General features: G+C 36.6%; 1 pseudogene; it reads left to right on the top strand.

Moving 5' to 3' along the window:
• Positions 1 to 1,243: 1,243 nt before the first annotated feature.
• On the top strand, positions 1,244 to 16,913 carry LOC122329210 (annotated as a pseudogene).
• Positions 16,914 to 17,803: the final 890 nt, after the last annotated feature.

The raw sequence follows: 17,803 nt of genomic DNA, 5'->3' as shown, positions 1-17,803 counted from the left end.
GAAGGAATAAATAAAATAGCAAAAATAGATAAATGAGAAAATAAATAAATAATATTTATATATATATAAAATAATGTTACTTCAAAAAAAAAAAAAAAAAAAAAAAAAAAAAAAAACTATGCAAGTAAATTGTGGTGAGTTTCCAGGACCAGCGACGAAATAAATAAAATAGCAAAAATAAATAAATGAAAAAAAATAAAAAAAAAAATATATATATATATATATATATATATATATATATATATATATATATATATATATATATATATATATATATATATATATATATATATATATTACAAAACAAAAACAAAAAAACTATACATCTAAATTAAAACGAGAGCAAATTCTATACTACCATAATACATATATTTAATTTAAAAAATGTTCATGAAATCATTATCTCATAACACACTGCCACAACAAATCAAGCACACCGTTTTATAAATTTTATTAAAACATTTATTAATATTTCCGCAGAGCGCTGGCTGGTCGAGTGGAGAGATTCCGCATTACGTCATCGCGAGAGGCGCATTACGTCACATCAAAGCAAATGAGCAGCAGAGGTCTGAGGTCCGCGAGTCTCCTGCAAGAGCGAAAACACACTTTCGTATTGAAACGCCGAAGCTGTCGTCGACGAGAGCGTCGTTCCAGCGCAGATGGGCTTTCGGTTAACGCGGAGGAGCCGATTTAAAACCCGTTTTGGCGATGACAGGCGTTTGGTGAGTAGCAAGTGCACGGCGCTCCAGACGCCTCTCTTCATTGTGAACGCTCCACAGTCTACTACTAACAGGCATGATGCAGACTCTGCAAGCGTGGTATTAATAGTGTGCATCTGGAACAGCGTGTCCTAAATCATCGGCTGCAGTGCCACAACTATGAGGTTTAACTGTATGGATTTTGGTGATGTGCGTACTAGTAAATTCTGCTTCTTTCTGCATGCATAATCTATTTATATAATTACGTGCATTCGGATGAGCGTTACGTTTGTAATTCAGAAAAATCTCTAGGAGTCAGTAAATGCTTATCTCACACACTACGTTGTAAACATAAACATTGTTGGCATTTGATTGGCATTTCCTGTACTTTAAGTGCATTGTAAGACATTAGGAAAATATGCTATATTAGGCACAGAAAGTCAATCTGTGTTCATAAAAGTTTTTTCTTAATTGGCTGCGATGTAAATGGTGTGGAAATAGACTGCATGCTGTTTCTGAAGCGCATCAGTCATCTAATCGGACGCATGAGACAAATGGAGATGAGTAAGAACGACTTTGCTGTGAACGGCTGCAAGTAAATCACAGTCTGAATGGGCTGGGAGACTTTACCCAGAGTTCCGTGCTGCTCCATGGCGGTACCATGACAATCAGAGCATATGGGCAGTTACTGTGTCTGATTGGTGGAAAAAGCAGTGCGGCGAGTAATGGTTCACTTAAGGCGGATAGAGTTCTCATGGAATCCAATTCACAGCTTTCACAGCAACCTCCAAGACTGAATGTGCAAAAGTAAATAAAATCTCCTGGAATTGATTGATAATTCCATAAATTGCAATAATAATAATAATAACACATATATATATATATATATATAAAATATTATATTTATATATATATATATATAGTTGTGTTTATATATATATATATATATATATATATATATATATATATATATAAAATATTAGTATTTATATATATATATATAAAAGAGAGAAAGATATATATATATATATATATATATATATATATATATATTTTTATATATATATATATATATATATATATATATATATATATATATATATATATATATATATGGGATAAAATAGTAAAATATTTCGCTTTTAGTCTGTATTCATGTCGCTCCGCTCTGTTATCTAGCAAATGGTGTTTCAGATAGATGCATTATGTGGGTTTTGGAAAATCCAATAGCATTAGTTGCTACTGCTACTCCTTTCACAGACGGTTTAATGCGAGTAATCCAGCGCTAATTACTCGGTGAAGATGTTCAGCTGCTTTGATGAACACGACTTCTTTGTCGTCTGGGGTCAGATCTCCGCACCTCTTGTATGCCAACTGACTTCAAGGGCGAGCCAATCAAAAAGCACAATTTCACGTTTTTCATTCAACCTGCCATGCTAAATAAATCACCCACAGAGAGTGACAAAAATGGAGTCAGGCTCAAAATGCCTGGATGCCACCGACTGTCCAAAAGATATTTATAGGCTCGAGATCCTAGAGCCACAATAATAAAAGGAGAAAGAGAGAGAGAGAAAGATTAAAGACCGATTTGTGAAATATGGGATCTCTCTAGAAATGTCCTATTAGAGGGCTTGAATTACAGTTCTTCTCTAGCGAGCTTTATTCTTGCGTAGCCTCATCATTTTGCCTAATAATTTCACACAGAGAGTCTTTAAACTGCAACACCCACGGGCCCTCATACGGGACCAGGCCTGGGATTAGGAGACGGTATAAACTTGCAACCAGATCTGAACTGCCTAAGCCTAACAGGAATGTGAGCCCTGCTCATTGGTTAAAGATAGAGGCGACATTACGCCGGATCCTGACGCGGGTTTTATTTCAGTCGGCCGTCAAAACTCCACGGCCGCTTTTGTTGCGCATCGATCGACTAAAAGTCGTTATTAAAAGTGGCGGAACCGCTGCCGGTCGCCTATAAGTAAGCGCCAGAAGAGGACCATGGTGCTTTCCGATGGTATTTGCTTGGGGTTTTTTTTTTTTCCTGTGGCTCTTTTTTTATAGCATTAGTTTGTTTAGATCTCTTCCGTTGGGTACGGTTGAAAACGTAGAACCAAAACTCTAAATTGTTTTTAATTGCGCGCCGCGGCAGCTTGTTTATCTCTGATGAGTTCAATAGGGCAGATTAGGTGTCACATTACTATTTTTTTTGCAGTGCATTCTGGATATTTTTCACATCCGCAGGTGAATTTGATATCGATGGCTGATGTGTGATTGTCCCTGTGTTACGCTGAACTCTGCATCTCTGGGATTATGTATTGAACATTCTCAAAGTTAATTGAGCTGCTAAAGGCTTTGTGAAGGAGTGGGAGTTTAACTTTTCTAAGTAGATCAACTTCACGGTTTAATCCAGGTGCGCTTTTAAAGAGGAGGGAAAACTATTTTAATATTTCTCGGTAAAACGAAAAGCATTTTTGATCTTTTAGTGCATGATATGATGGTAAAAAATATTTACTAAGATGTTGGTTGCGTTTGTATAATTTTAAACTAACAAAAAAGCTGCTATGGCTATAAATTTCAGTTTTTAAAAGAAAGTCATACTTTTATTCCGCATACGGATTTGACCGATAAAAGCGATTGTAAAGACATTTATAAAGAATCGACGGACAAAAGAAGTCATTTTCATAAAAATATTAAGCAGCATGAGTCTTGAACACCAAATCAGCATTATTAGAATGGAAAATACAAACGTTATTTTTAATTATACAATATTTCGTTACTTTTTTACTGTGTTTTTATTCTTTTGCGATACAATATTTAACGGTAAAATAATGACCTCAGAAGTGTACAAATTTACTTTACAGCTTGATAAATAATGATTTGTAATGCAACAAAATTATTGGAAAATCCTTTTTTAAAGAAACGCAGTGAACCATCATAATGAACGACACCCTATTTATCCTATTAATGATTACATGAAATATTCCAAGCAATCACCATTCTACCTTCAACTGACTTTGAAATTAGAATTGAATTATTGTAGGCTTACGCCTCTATATTTGTGGTACTAGATGCTGTTGTTTTCTTTGGTGAAATAAGGCAGTGTTGTACTGAATGGTCACAAGGCAGCGATTCTAAATGTTATTTTTATCGAGGTCACAACCGAGTCCAAACACGCATTGTTCTAAAGTGAATCATAAATAAAAGGTCTCTCGTGGAAGAAGAAAGGAGATAAACACACGCAGTTTCATCAATGAACGGTTTTTATTTCACGACAGAGGTGGGTCACAGGTCTATTTTCGAGAGCTGCAGACAGAAGGAAATACAAAATGGTAAAAATAGCACAAATTATGATCAGCTATTAAAAGGAAGATGAAATTCTTCCAATATCGCTTTTGTTGTTGACGCTAAAGGTTGTGTGGACCGTCAAACTTTTTATTGCAAATTGGTTGTCATTTGTTTTATTTAGGATTCTGTCAGTCTTGTGAAATATAACATGATTTTCAACAGCTTGGAAAATGGCGTATCAGCGTTATAAGGTTGTTTTTACTCACAATCATAGTTTTAAAGTAAAATTTCAAATGGTCTTTGTTTTTCGCCCGGTTTGCTCGTGACACTGTCCTTTTGTTTTCGTATGTGTGATGTTTCGCAGAATGATTGAAGAGTCAGTCGCAACAGCAGCGCCATGGCGACAGGAGACAACTGTTTGCTGAAATGCGTATGTATTTCTATGTTTTACCTCCACAATCAAGCTATGATATGATGGTGAACGTGGTTTCTATGCTTAAAGAAATTTATTCTGTGTAATCACGGTAAAGAGATTTACAATGTCATAAATATCTCTATTTCAAATCACCATCGTGTTTCTGATGTTTTAAAATGCTATCATCCTAACGGGTTCTTTAAATGGATTCCGCTGTTGAGAAAAAACTTCTTCAACTGGTCTTTCACTCTTGCCAAATAGTTAAGTCTTGTCTGTTTCATGTAAAAAGCATTACATGAATGCATGCCTGTATTAGTGCTTATCAAATGCTTAATCGCATTCAAAATAAAGTTTTATGTTTGCTATTAACGCGGTGTGTACTGTGTGTATTTATAATGTGTGTATATATAAAACACACATACATACAGGTTGAGGTTCTGTAGAGGAGTAAGCGGCATCGCTTGGCACCGCAGCAATAGATGCATGCCATTCTAGTGCTTAAGGATTTTGTGATCATGTTCATTGTCTCATTGAATCTCAGAATCAACCAATAACTGCTAATTAATATCTGTAATTGATGGGTACACTTTCTGTCCTCGCGGAAATGAAAGATCACGTGTTTAACTGAAAGACAAAGATGTTCGGAAATAAGGGTTGTGACCTAATTACATATCGCGGACATACACCAATTCGTCGCTCTGATGCTAAATTATTTCAGCTATTCATGGATCGCACGTAGGTTGCGCGCTTCAGACAATTGATGTGAATATATCGGATGCGGATACAGTGACAGTGTTTCTTTGTATTGACATGGAAATCATTTTTAATTTAATAGAAGTCTTAGACGCTTAAATACTTATGGGATGCTGGCGATGTCTGTGATTCTAAGTCAAGCATCAACATATGGCTTTAATATTTCTGTAATGCACTGTATATTTATGTACTGGTTCAAAGACAATAAAATCATTCAAATAATTCTAGCAAAGTGATTAAAATAGCGTTTATTTGTGTCTTTTCCATCAGTACCTTCCTAATGTTTTATGTCAAATAATAATCCTGTTGTCTTTTAGTGGTACTTCTAATATAATAAATGAATGTAGAGCGGGATACATTTACCAAATTTGTTTGAAGCAGATTTTACTGTAGGGCAACAATTAATTTATGGTTGATGTAGTTCAGCAATTTACTCATTATGGAAACCCTTACATAACACATAAATCACAATCAAACCAGAACGTTAAAATGAGTGCAGTCATTAATGCAGGCCTAGTTATCATTCAGTTTGCAGTTGGCAGAACTGATATCTCTGGATCTCCAGCCTGTCACAAAAAAATAACTGATCTCAGATCGTCCAAAGGATTTTACAGCATTACTAATAACTGACTATGGAGTTATTGTTACCATGGTAGTTTTTGTCAGTCAGAGTGGACTGTGCTGAAGTTAATGAGTAAATAAATGTATAAATAGGAAGATTCAGCCCAGCCCTACACGAATGAGGTAGGAGGGTAATGGTAACTGAGCTACTAAAGCAAAAAGAAATACACACGCACGTATTTCCTTTCTCGAGAGATCATCTTCCCCTCTGTTCACATACTTCACCGCACCAACCTAAAGGAAAAGAGTCCCGCTTACTGTGCTCGGTTTGTTCATATTCCTTCCCATCACATTTACCATATTCTTCAGAAGTCAGTCGTCAGAAAGCAGGGAAGGTAAGATGCGACACGACACCCTTTAACGCAAACGCTGTTATCTTGATGCTCGTTTCAAAGTGAATTTATTCGGCAGGCATGCGGACTCGCTAAGAACCAGCTAAACTTACATTTGTTGCGTTACGTACTGTTAATAAAGACGGTTATGTTACTTGCCGAGCTCTTTCGGTTCAGTCATATCGGATCAAACATGGCGATATTTTGCCATCAGCTGGGATGCCCTTTTTGGGGAGAAAGAATACAACTATCGCGTAATTAGCACGATGGTGCGGTTGCTAATGGAGTTGCCGACTAGCTTCGAGAGCTAAACATAACAAATGCTGTCTGTAATACCAGTTCGCTTTTATATCGTTAATAATTCTAGTTTAAGGTGATAGCATTAAAATATCGTTTGGTATTTTTTTTAACAGACGACAGGTGCTTTCGTCGCCTTACAGGTAGTGGGTAAAATTTCTAATTTAGAGCAAAAATCATATACATACATTACTCGGCAGAATCACATGACGATGTCGACGTTATAACATCTATTCAGCTTCCTGTATGCGATTTCTTATTTGCGTATTAAATCTTTAGATGTGTTTGGTGATAGAAACTGGTCGTGTTTTTTGTTTCTTGAGAAACAAGTTTTACTTCTTTCCATTATTCCTGTATGTTCGGTCCAGCCGCAACGCAAAAGAACTGAAATATTGATGGCGGAAAATAAACGACGAAATAAAAAGCGTTGACCGGTACTGAATAAAGTTTGGCTCATAAAATATGCTTTTTTTGTTTGTTTGTTTTAGCAAAGTTAAGGACTTTCCGTGTGAGAAATCAGTCATTGCCTAGAATAATCTACACCATTTCATCTTTTGACATTTATGTGCTCAGCATTGAGAAAAGCATAGTCATATTAAATGTTTAACTCGCTTATTTTATGACAGTGGCATTATATTTTCCCAAAGCTGCTATGGATGGGACATTTCCACATGGATCCTTTGCTGACTCAATAATATTACAGACCGTTGCCATGGCAGAGCTGCTTATTATGCTCAGCACTCATTCAGTCTGTCTGAAAATTAGCTTTGCCTATTCTCCCCATACCAAAGGCCCTCACCCAGCTATCCGGTTTTATCCTGAATTTGAGTTTGCACTAAAGATTCTTTTTCTGCAGTCACATTGAAAGTAGACTATATTTAGTCAAAGATGTCATTCAAACTGATTTAGTAGGAAAACATTCCACTGCTTCTAAGCTTTATCCTGCTTTAGTTCACGATTCATACGGTTTCACACTAAACAAAGATAGGGCTTTATAGTTTATAATTTCTAGTTAATTTCCTTTTTAATTCGCTGTGGTAGTGTCCATTTAATATTTCTGCTTTACATTATTCTCTCTCCTCGCTTTTTGCTTAAATCTTAAAATTCAGCTCATATAGTTTCAAATGTTGATTAATCTTAACTAATCACATGCATAAATCAAACTGCGCCAGACTCCTCCAATTAGTTTGTCCATTTAACCCAGACTGCAAGCAGATCTATCTCTATCCAATCAAAAACCCAGCCCTACAGCTTGTCCTATTTAACAATCTGTTTAGCCATGAAGGTCATAATATGGAAGAGAACAACCTCAAACTACCCGCTTTGGCTTTAATGAAATAACACTGATAACAGGTGTTGACCTCGATGACTTTACAGCCTCACAGTGATGAGATTCCCCAGTCATTCTGTGTTCCTGCTTTATTTATTTACACACTTTGAAAGCCAGTCGATTCGCGACTTCATGCGAGTAGCTGAACTAGACACAATAGAGGCACACATGTCTGTGAGAAGATTACCTAACGTTCCATTAGTCCACTATTTGGACATCTCTACTTTTTATTGGAGTGTTTTGATAGGGAATAATGGCCTCTTTAGTATCACAGAGAGACATTTTTCATGATGAGAAACAGGTTTGTGTGAAAGGGTTTCAAGATATATTTAGTGTGTGTTTTTTGATACTGTGTGGTTCAAACGGGCTGTAAATGTTTCTAAAAAGTGTGTTTGCTTTACAGAGGTGTGTGTGTGTGACGTCAAAAGGTGTATGTTAGTTGTATGAGCTGTTCTGTGCACCGATGTGGGAGTTTATCTCATGAGGATGTGGGCGAGAGTTTTCTGTTCTTTTTTCTGTTTTATGGCTGCCTGTCTGTGGAGTGTTTGTTGATTTGTATGATTTATGAACGTGTAGAGCACGTAGTAGTCTTAAGCCTGATGTTGTGGAATACAGCTCCATGAGTCTCTTTAATCTGCTTGTAAACCTGTATGTTCTTACATGCATAAAAACAGTCTCCAGGCAGTTTGTGATGAGTTTCAGTCCGGCCCGATTAGTTCCTGTTACTCCACTAACCATCTCCATTAGTATGTGAGATGTCTTTTCAGGGAAGTGAGGCACAGCATTTCTTTCATTTTGCTCCTCATTCTCATTTGGCAAACATTCAACTATCCTACATTTGCTTCTGTAACTTAATGTTTCTCATAGGAAATGAGTATTTAGAAGACTTCAGGGTTTAGTTCGCTTTATTGTTTATCTGCTCAGCCCGCAGGGCATCCAGGATGTAGGTGACTCAGTAAAACACAAACAAGGATCTTAACTCCCCAAACGAAGATTTTGAACTCAAACCGTTGCAGATCTGCCAGTTATATCACGGCCCTCAACCACTTTAAACGGGCCAATGCACCCAACCTCATATTGTGCCTCCGTGACTTCAGCAGCTTCTTTGTATGCTTTCTACCACTTCAACGGAGAACAGCTGCTTTGCCAGCTCGCCTCTCACAGTGTGACAGATCAGGCAGGAATGTTACATTTATAATACGGTGTATACCATTTAATTCCATACCATTAGTTTTTTTCTATTAATCTGTGTTTATTATGTTTAAATTTCTTTATTTTTATTTAAACAAGCTCAATTTAACATTTTTCTGGGGCCTGTACCAAGATTTATCTGCTAGTTGCTAGCAACAGCACTACCGAGACTAAAGATATGTGAAGCAAACAGTGTATTTATTGCCTAAACATCCTCCTCATAATGCATCATTTGCATTTAAATAAATGACTGATTTCTCTCCGTGAAAAAATAAATAAGTAAAAATACACGGATTTTAAACCAAATCAAACCCTCATGTGGTTCGTGATTTACACAAAATGACGGTCTGTGCAAGAAACTGAACGGTATTTATTTAAATTTTTTTAATGTGAATGAGCACAGGCAGTTTGTTCCAACCAATCGCCTGGTGTCTTTTTGTATTTGTGATGCGGTCATGTTTTCGTTACTAATCGTTTCGTGACGCGTTTAGATGCTCTAGGCCTAGTTTCTTTCTCGTTGAGCAGGGTTTCTGGTCATTTCCCTGAATCTGATGTTGGTTTCGCTGGTTGTGACGTTTATGCAACCAAGATTAATAACCAGCGGTTACGCGTCACGATCTCGGTCATAAGGACAGACTAATGTCAGCATCGATCCACCACATGCTTGTATTATATATCTTGTTGGCCTTTTCAGTAACGAATGTCTCATATTTTCCATTCCATGTCTTCCTCTTTCTGTCTTTAAGCACTTTTGTGCTTCTTTGCCACTTGTCCGTCTCTCCTTTCCTTCCTCTTTCCAGTACGGATATGCCTCAGGAAAGCACTTAACTTTCTCATTGCTCTTCCACTGTAAGATGAAGAGCACAGGCAGTGTTTAATGTTTATTTTGTTTGATTTGAAATAGTTAGAGCTTGGCTCTGTGGTAATGGTTTCTGTATATTAGCTTATCGTGAGTTGGTGCTCATGCCTTGCCTCTTACACTTGTTAATCATAACCTTTAGTCTCCATTATCTGTTTTTCATTGTATAATATCAATTGGGTTTGTTAACATATATTTAAGGCAATACTAAATTAGTGTTCAGCTTATAACAAATATCTTTGAAATGTCCTATGGATCTAGGTGTCATGGATGTTTGTTGTTGTAATTATACTCAGTGACTAACGGACACGGATCAAAGTGTGTCTACACATCTTTTAGTGATTAGGAAGCAAACGAAGTGTTATGAACTGCACATCAAAATGCTAATTATCCTTAAAGTACATCATTTTCAGAATGTTCAGGGCCAGAGCTAGATTTCAGCTGTATCAAACCTTATTTTTTATTAAATATATTTAAATTGTGCAATTGAATTTTTAAATGTAAGAATGTATTACAAATGTAATTTTATAATATAACTAATATACATTACAATGTTAATTGCTGTTCAGCAATACTATACCCACAGTGCAACTTTAGCACTGATGATGATGATGATGATGATGATGATGATATTAAATAATAATATATGCTATGCAATGCTACAACGGATGAATATTTATGCAACTTTGAAGTAATCTAAAACGTGACATAAATTAATCTAATATAATACAAATGGCACATTATGCAAAAAGAAATATTATAATAGTATTAATGGGTAGGCTTAGATGGCAGCCAAACAAAAACAAATTGTACATGACAAACAACATTTATTTGAACAAAGGCTACACATTTGATCAGTTAGCTTCAAAGTATCTGGTAATTAACTAGGGTTGAGTAAAATTTCAGAATTATTTTTTTGACAGGTTTTAATTTTTTTCTTAATTAGATAAGAAGTCAAATGACTACTATGTCATAAACAATAATTTGTATAATATTTGTATTTTTCCTAATGAACATTTTATGATTGGTTTAAGTATCACGCGCTTCTGCAGCATCTTCTCTACACCTATGAATCAAACCCATGATCGCTGGAATACAGTTAACATGCTCACTTGATGAGATATGGAGGACATTTTAACCACACAGATCTGTTGCCTGGAGCACTGTGAAACATCCATTACCAAGTGTTAGAGTTACCCTTTCTTGTGAAGCTACAGTTTCTCCTCTATCTGGAAACTGTATGTTAGAGTTACTGTAGGATTGGTTACAATTTCTACTTTGACTGACAAAGCTACATCGAGTACATCGTGCAGAAGACACAGATGGACTCACAGGCGGATCGTTTCCCACAAACGTGAAAGCACAGAACTAATGCCTGAGAGCTGTGACACATCCGTGTGTGTGTGTGTGTGTGGCAAGATGAAGGGGGTGTTTGAGAAGGAACCAATTTTCTGAGTGTCGGTCATGATGGAGCAGCCTGATAAATCTACCATGTTTTCGTTCCTGTGTTCTATAGGTGTGCTCCTAATACTCTCCCTCATCCGTCCCGCCTTAATTGGGTGTTTCAGTTCCCATGTGAGTCATGTGGCGTTAGTCAGCTGAAAAACAAACTATAAGGCTATATGGCTCCTCTATATGTTCTTGCTCAGAGGATTATTTCCGTATTTCCAACTTTGTTTTCCATTTTCATGCTGAGAGACTGCTGTGTTTTTTCCAGGATGTCATTGTATCTATCCCTAGAGGGACCTTGAAGTGGACAAGGTCATTAGGTGCTATGTTTATACTTTCAAAGTATCTGTTAGGGCTAAAGATACTCATTTAATTGCAATTATTCATAAAAATTACAAAACACCACATTTTGTTTATTAAAAATGCTAACTAGTTAAAAATAATCATATTTATCAATATGCAAGGCTACGCTTTTTTTCTGCTACAGAGATTTGTTTATGCATTTATTCAGCAACCACAAAAAACAGTCAAGATCCATGTTTGGATGTATCAAAATATTGCAGATGGTTTTGCTGAAATATTCAAGAGAAGAAAATCATGACCACAAACTAAAATCTGAATATTTGTGTGGCCATATTTATGAATACTTTTATTCTCTTTATATTTTATTATTTAGTTAATTTTCTATTGATTTCTAAGTATTTAAAAAAAATCTAAATGTTATTGTTGACTTCTTTCATATTTTATTATCATTCGAAATTATTTCAGTTCAGTTAGCTAGCGCTTTTTAGTAGTATGCTTTATTTTAGCGAACACTGAAGATAAGTTGGTGTTTTTAAAGTAAATGAGATTCACATGCTGGTTTGCTCCTCTAGGCACAGTCCCAGTTTGCCAACACGCACCTCCAGCACCCCAGCCATCACTCAGGGTGTGTTTATCAGCCACAGCCTGCCACACAGGATGCCAAGCTCAGTGAGGTCTTCTCTCTTCCTTCGCCGCCTGGCTCGCATTCACCTTATCAAGCCGTTTCTCTTTCACTTGAAGTGCCGTGAGAGCTGTTTTTATAGAGATGAAAGGTTACACAATTGTTTCCAGCCGTGGTCAAACAGGAAATGAAAGAGGTGCCTCTTAGGGAATCTTGGGGGAGCAATTCAGCAACCTTCCTAATTTCTTTTTTTTTAGTCTCTGTGTAAAACAAGTGCTCAAGTTGAGACTCCTTTATTCAGTAAGGGCATTGCCTTCCACCTTTGTGCTCTTACTGTGTCCTTGTGTGCTGCTCCAAGACACTGCCAGCATATTACATAACTAGAGTGTTTGCTTAAAAAAAAAAAAAGTGGGGCCCATAGTACTGTAACTTGTGCTGAAACGATAGTATATATATAGCTTTGAGAATGCTGTGTGTGTGTGTATTGTAACTCCCTGAATCTTCTCTTGAAAAATAAAAGTGTTGGGATGAGAAGGAAGGCAACGTGAATGACACAAAACCAGGGCCTATTTCTTGAAACTACAAAATGCTGACACAGGCTTACTTTAGTAAGTCCAACTTTTTGTCCATTGATTTGGTTCATAATAAGCCATACTAACTCAAATAAGCCTGGCTTGTTTGGCAACCTAAACGTAGTGGGCGGGCTAAACAAAAAGTGATCTATAAGGAGGCGGTGCCATCCACACCATTACACTCATAGCGGCTAGAACACTTGCTTTTCGTTGTTTTGGCAGACTGCCTTCAATAATATAAGCCGTTTTTTTTAGACTAACGCAACATGACAGAAAGCATGATGTTTTATAGTACAATGACCCTTGTCACAAGTTTAAGGGAATTTTGATTTCTCCGCTTAGGACGTCTTTTTAATGAATACAAAGTTCAAAAGGACAGTAATTTTAGTGACAAATATTTGTACTCGACACTTTTGATTTTATGTTTAGCGGCAAAATCTAACTTTTTAACAGTTATCAAGTTTACACCATGTGTTTATAGTAGCTGTGTATAAATGCATGCCTGGCTTTTTCCCGCCATCATCACTTCCAGTGTAGAAATGAGACGTTTTGTTTCTGTGGGAATATGTTTCATAGGCGACATTTTCCTATCTGAGTTCTGGGTAAAGCAGAGAAACGAGGGGAGGACCGTAGTCATGACTCAACCAGGAAATAATTACGGATGGAAACATTCATCTGAAAGCAGCGATCGGCTGAGTGTCGACACTTGAACTCTGTCCTTCCCAGTTCTCTGTTTTTCTGCGTTTCGCTTTTTTTCCACTTGATGCTGTTATAAACACCCAAACAAACTACATTACTATGCTACTTGGTCTGTGTCGCCGAGAATCTAAACTTCAATATGAAACATCTTCTTCTTCTTTTCTCTCTCGCCTCCAGCTCTGTATCCCAATCTGGAGGAGCTGGGAGACTATATGGGCCTGAGTCTGAACATGATGAGGTCCAGAGAAACCTGGCGCTTGGTCCCGTGGCTGACAATGTAAGATTGTCACTGAACGCACCTGTTTATTTAGAATCTGACTCATAAAGAAATGTTTAATATATGCAAACAATGACATTTCAGTCTCAGCTGTTTCTAGCGAAGCAGCATTTTTCCTCGGTTCAGTTTGCTCTACAGCCTGTTTTTTCCATCTCTGTCATCACGCTTTGTACAATATTTTCTGTTAAAGCAGCCAAGAATAATTGTGTAAGATTTGGAAAAGAGGAGGAGTGTGGTTGTGTGTGTATGCTACATCTGTGCTTTGGGATTTTTTTTTTTTTTTTTGCTTTTGTTATTTTTCTTTGAATAGTTCATACTGGCCACAGGTGTCTATCTTTTTCAGCATCATTCTGGAAGCAGAGCTCAGAATGACTCATGCACCATATACCTGTGTTGAGTAATGCTAATGTAGGCTGCTTTCAGAGGAGCATCTTAAAAAGATCGTGTTCATAATCCTGGAACATTAGACCAGCACTCTTTATGCATCTCTTTGTCATATCCTCATAGCTCCATTTAATAAGGCTCAAATACTTAATCAACACAAACCAGAAATATGTTTCTGGTTTTGTACTGATATAAGTCAGTACTATCATTAATATAATTAAATCCTTTATATTGTGGGTAAACCAACACGCTTTATAGTATTCATTTCTTTAAAATTAATTCTTTCTAAAAGCACAACCTTTTTGATCACAAACCTTCGAACAATGGCAGGTGTAAACATACTACAGTATTAATATTCGTGAATACATCAAAACTCATTTGAATTTAAACCACTGTTTTCACTTTCTCTCCTCTCCAGCTTTCTACTGTTCCATCAACAATGGTCATAAATGCAAATAAATTGAAACACATTTATTAAAGTATGCAGAAAGGAACACTAACCTATATTAACATTTCTAGTTTGTATATTAAGTGACATTTAAAACGTAAACTTGTTGTTTTATGTTTTTAGTGTCTACTGACAACATGTTTGTATCAGAATTCTTATTAAGCTTTGCAGCTTTGACGAGGTGTCTAAACCTTTTAGGAGAACTGTGGTTGAGCATTTGAGTTAGACATTTGCATGTTTCCTCTACAGTGTCGACATCTCATGTTTTATAATATGTAAACAATGCACTCGTATGTATGAGGATAAATGAAAAATTTTCTTGTTTGGCAGCAAGTGGCAGAAAAAGCAAGTTCTGTGGGTGGCATGGTGCGGCCCGTGACCGGTGCAGACGGCATCAGGAGGGCAGAGATCTGCCCAGGTCTTCGGGAGGTCATCATCTGCAAAGACCAGGAAGGGAAAGGTCGGCTTCTCGACCAGATATTGATAATGTGAGTAAAGCTTTTTGCATTAAACGCCTCCCGAGTCATTGTTTTGAGTGCAGTTGGCATGTAGGTTAATTGGTAATATGTTTTTAGGGCAGCACACTCTCATTCTGAGCAGGTGTGTCATTCTTTCATCGTGTTATCTTCATGGTGTCATTTCCTCTTTCTGTAGGGATGTTTGTCCAGCTGGTGCAGGCGAACTCTCCAAGTGGCAAGGTGGCTCATGCTTTGGAGATCAGAATCGGCAGATCAATGGCAGAACGTTGCTGGCTGAGCCTGTGATAAGGCCCCACAAAGCTCTGAAGGCAGCAGCTGAACAGCGATCGAGCCTGCTTGTCCGTGACAGGCTGTCACCTATATCTATATAGTATATAAAACACACTACTGTTCAGATGTTTGGGATTGGTAAGATGATGATTACGGTTATTATTATTTTCAGGATACTTTAATGAATGGAAGTTGAGAAAAATTGAAATTAAAATCTTTGTAACGCCACCTTTACTGTCACTTTTGATTACTTAATACACAATAGCCGACTTACAATATTAACACACAGTAATTATATGCTAATAATAATAATAAAAACCCACATTAAAATGATCTGAATACGTCAAGACAAGTTGACTAATGAAGATGACAAATGTATAGTAATAATAGGTTTAATACCTCCTGTGGTTATTTATTATAGTTGTAGTATTTATTGAGTTTAGTGTGAAATGGAAACTTCCCATTGCAGTAAGAGTTGTTGTATTATATCTGTAGTTACCACAGAAAATTATTTGGAAAAAATTAAACCACAACAACAAAAAGTAAACAAAATTTGTTAGTAAGTATATAATTTAAAAGCAAAAAGGCTTAATATTTTTAAATGCTATTTTAATAAAATAGCCACAGAATATTATTGTGTGCATGAGACGTGAATCACTTGATGACCTTCTGTCTGTACAGTTATACACACGCCTTGATCAAACAAAAATGGTCAAGTCCAATTTCACAGATGATGCCAAAGTGCAAAATACACGCCATATTCATTTTGTGGTCCAGACCATTCCAGCGTACAGTCACAATGCATATTAGCTCTGGCCATGTGTCGCATCTTCAAGTCTGGACGTAATCACATCTCTAGTGAAGGATGGTCTGCTGCCCGGCAATGGTTTGCTCACCGAGCAACGCATCTGTGAGATCAACGCCAACGCCATCGGACTCAAGGTGGGAGGGTTTATGAAGTGCTTTTCATATCCAAAACATGGAGATTTGTGGAGTAAATTGCTTTGTTTTTTTCTGTCTGCAGGACACTCAGATTAAAGACATCCTCACCACATCTCCCACTGCTGGTATGACCATCACCATCATGCTGCAACTTATCTACAACATATTGATTAAGAATGAGATTTTTTTTAATACTCAAAACTGATAATACACAATGTTTTGCCAGTAATGCATTAAGTCTGTAAAGCCTAAAGCCGAATAGCTTTCAGACAGGTACAGTTTCTGAATGACTAAGGACAACATCCAAAATTGATACCTTTTGAGGCCACATTTGATACACTTGTGTAGTAATATCTGAGAATGCATGTAAATCCCACAAAACACCTTTCTGAAATGAGATTTACAAATAAGCAATCCTCCGTGCCTGACATTTGAACTTCTACCGCAGTATATATCGTGAAGTCATGCAGTAGATTATGCAGAAATTTTCAAATTTTATTATATTTTGTTTAAATTTAGTTATGACTTGTTATAATGTATTAAGATTACAGTTACAAAACAGATAAGTGAAGGGCCTGCACAGCTCTAATCTGTATATTCCAGGATGTCAAGGTTGCCTGTTGAAGTCTCCATGGATCACTCTGTGCCTGAGGTCTGAACACAGGAGACCACACACACACAGCCCCTTCCACAATGTGCTCTTCACAATCTCTGCCTCTTCCCATTGCTCTCCCACAACATGGGTCAGTTTATCACTGATTGGATAAACCTCCTCAATCACATTCATTTATAACATGTAAACTATTTTTTTCTATTTCACTATGTTGTTATCGCTTTAGTTTCTAGTTCTTGATTCTGTCCTACATGTCATTGTTGCTACTATTTAATTTGTCATATTACATGTTATATAATAATAATCCACAATATTATTGAGTAGTATTATCTACTGTTTTATTTTGGCTGAGGGGCAAGGGGATAAAAATCTGAACCTGAGCTTCCGCTTTTGAGAGCATTAGCTTCAACACTCCACTTTTCAATTCTTCCCACTATGCACAAACACTTCCATTTCTGCTTTTGTTTTTATTTTTATCGCACTCCTATATGCCAAGACAGCTGTATTCTGCCAGAAAGAATCTTGGGCCAGAATTTATAAATGCAACAACTCATTTCGTATTGATTTTGAACTTGGTTTTTAGTGTTTTAATCTTTGATAATATTCTCTGTCATTATCCTGTAAATGTTAGTGTCTCTAAAAAGAATAAATTTATACTCTGAATGTAACCTCAAGACTTAAATTATTACAAAAATAAATCATCCTGGTGATACCAATGGATCTAAAATGTTCAAAAAATGTCTTGATGCACCATACATTTCCTCTTCTTCAATAGATTACAAAAAATTGAAACATGGAATGAAAAAAAACACTGCAGTAGTGAGAAGGCTTTGGTTCACCATGCTGTTTTAATATAGATCCTTTACAGAACAATGAGGTCCAAAGGCGATGTGTTGCAGTGAGTGTCTGTACACACTTAATAATATCATTAAAATATTATTCTACACAAATTGAGACACTATGAAAC

Source organism: Puntigrus tetrazona, chromosome 23, assembly GCF_018831695.1.
Source record: "Puntigrus tetrazona isolate hp1 chromosome 23, ASM1883169v1, whole genome shotgun sequence".
NCBI lineage: Eukaryota > Metazoa > Chordata > Actinopteri > Cypriniformes > Cyprinidae > Puntigrus > Puntigrus tetrazona.
This window is presented reverse-complemented; position numbering and strand designations above follow the sequence as displayed.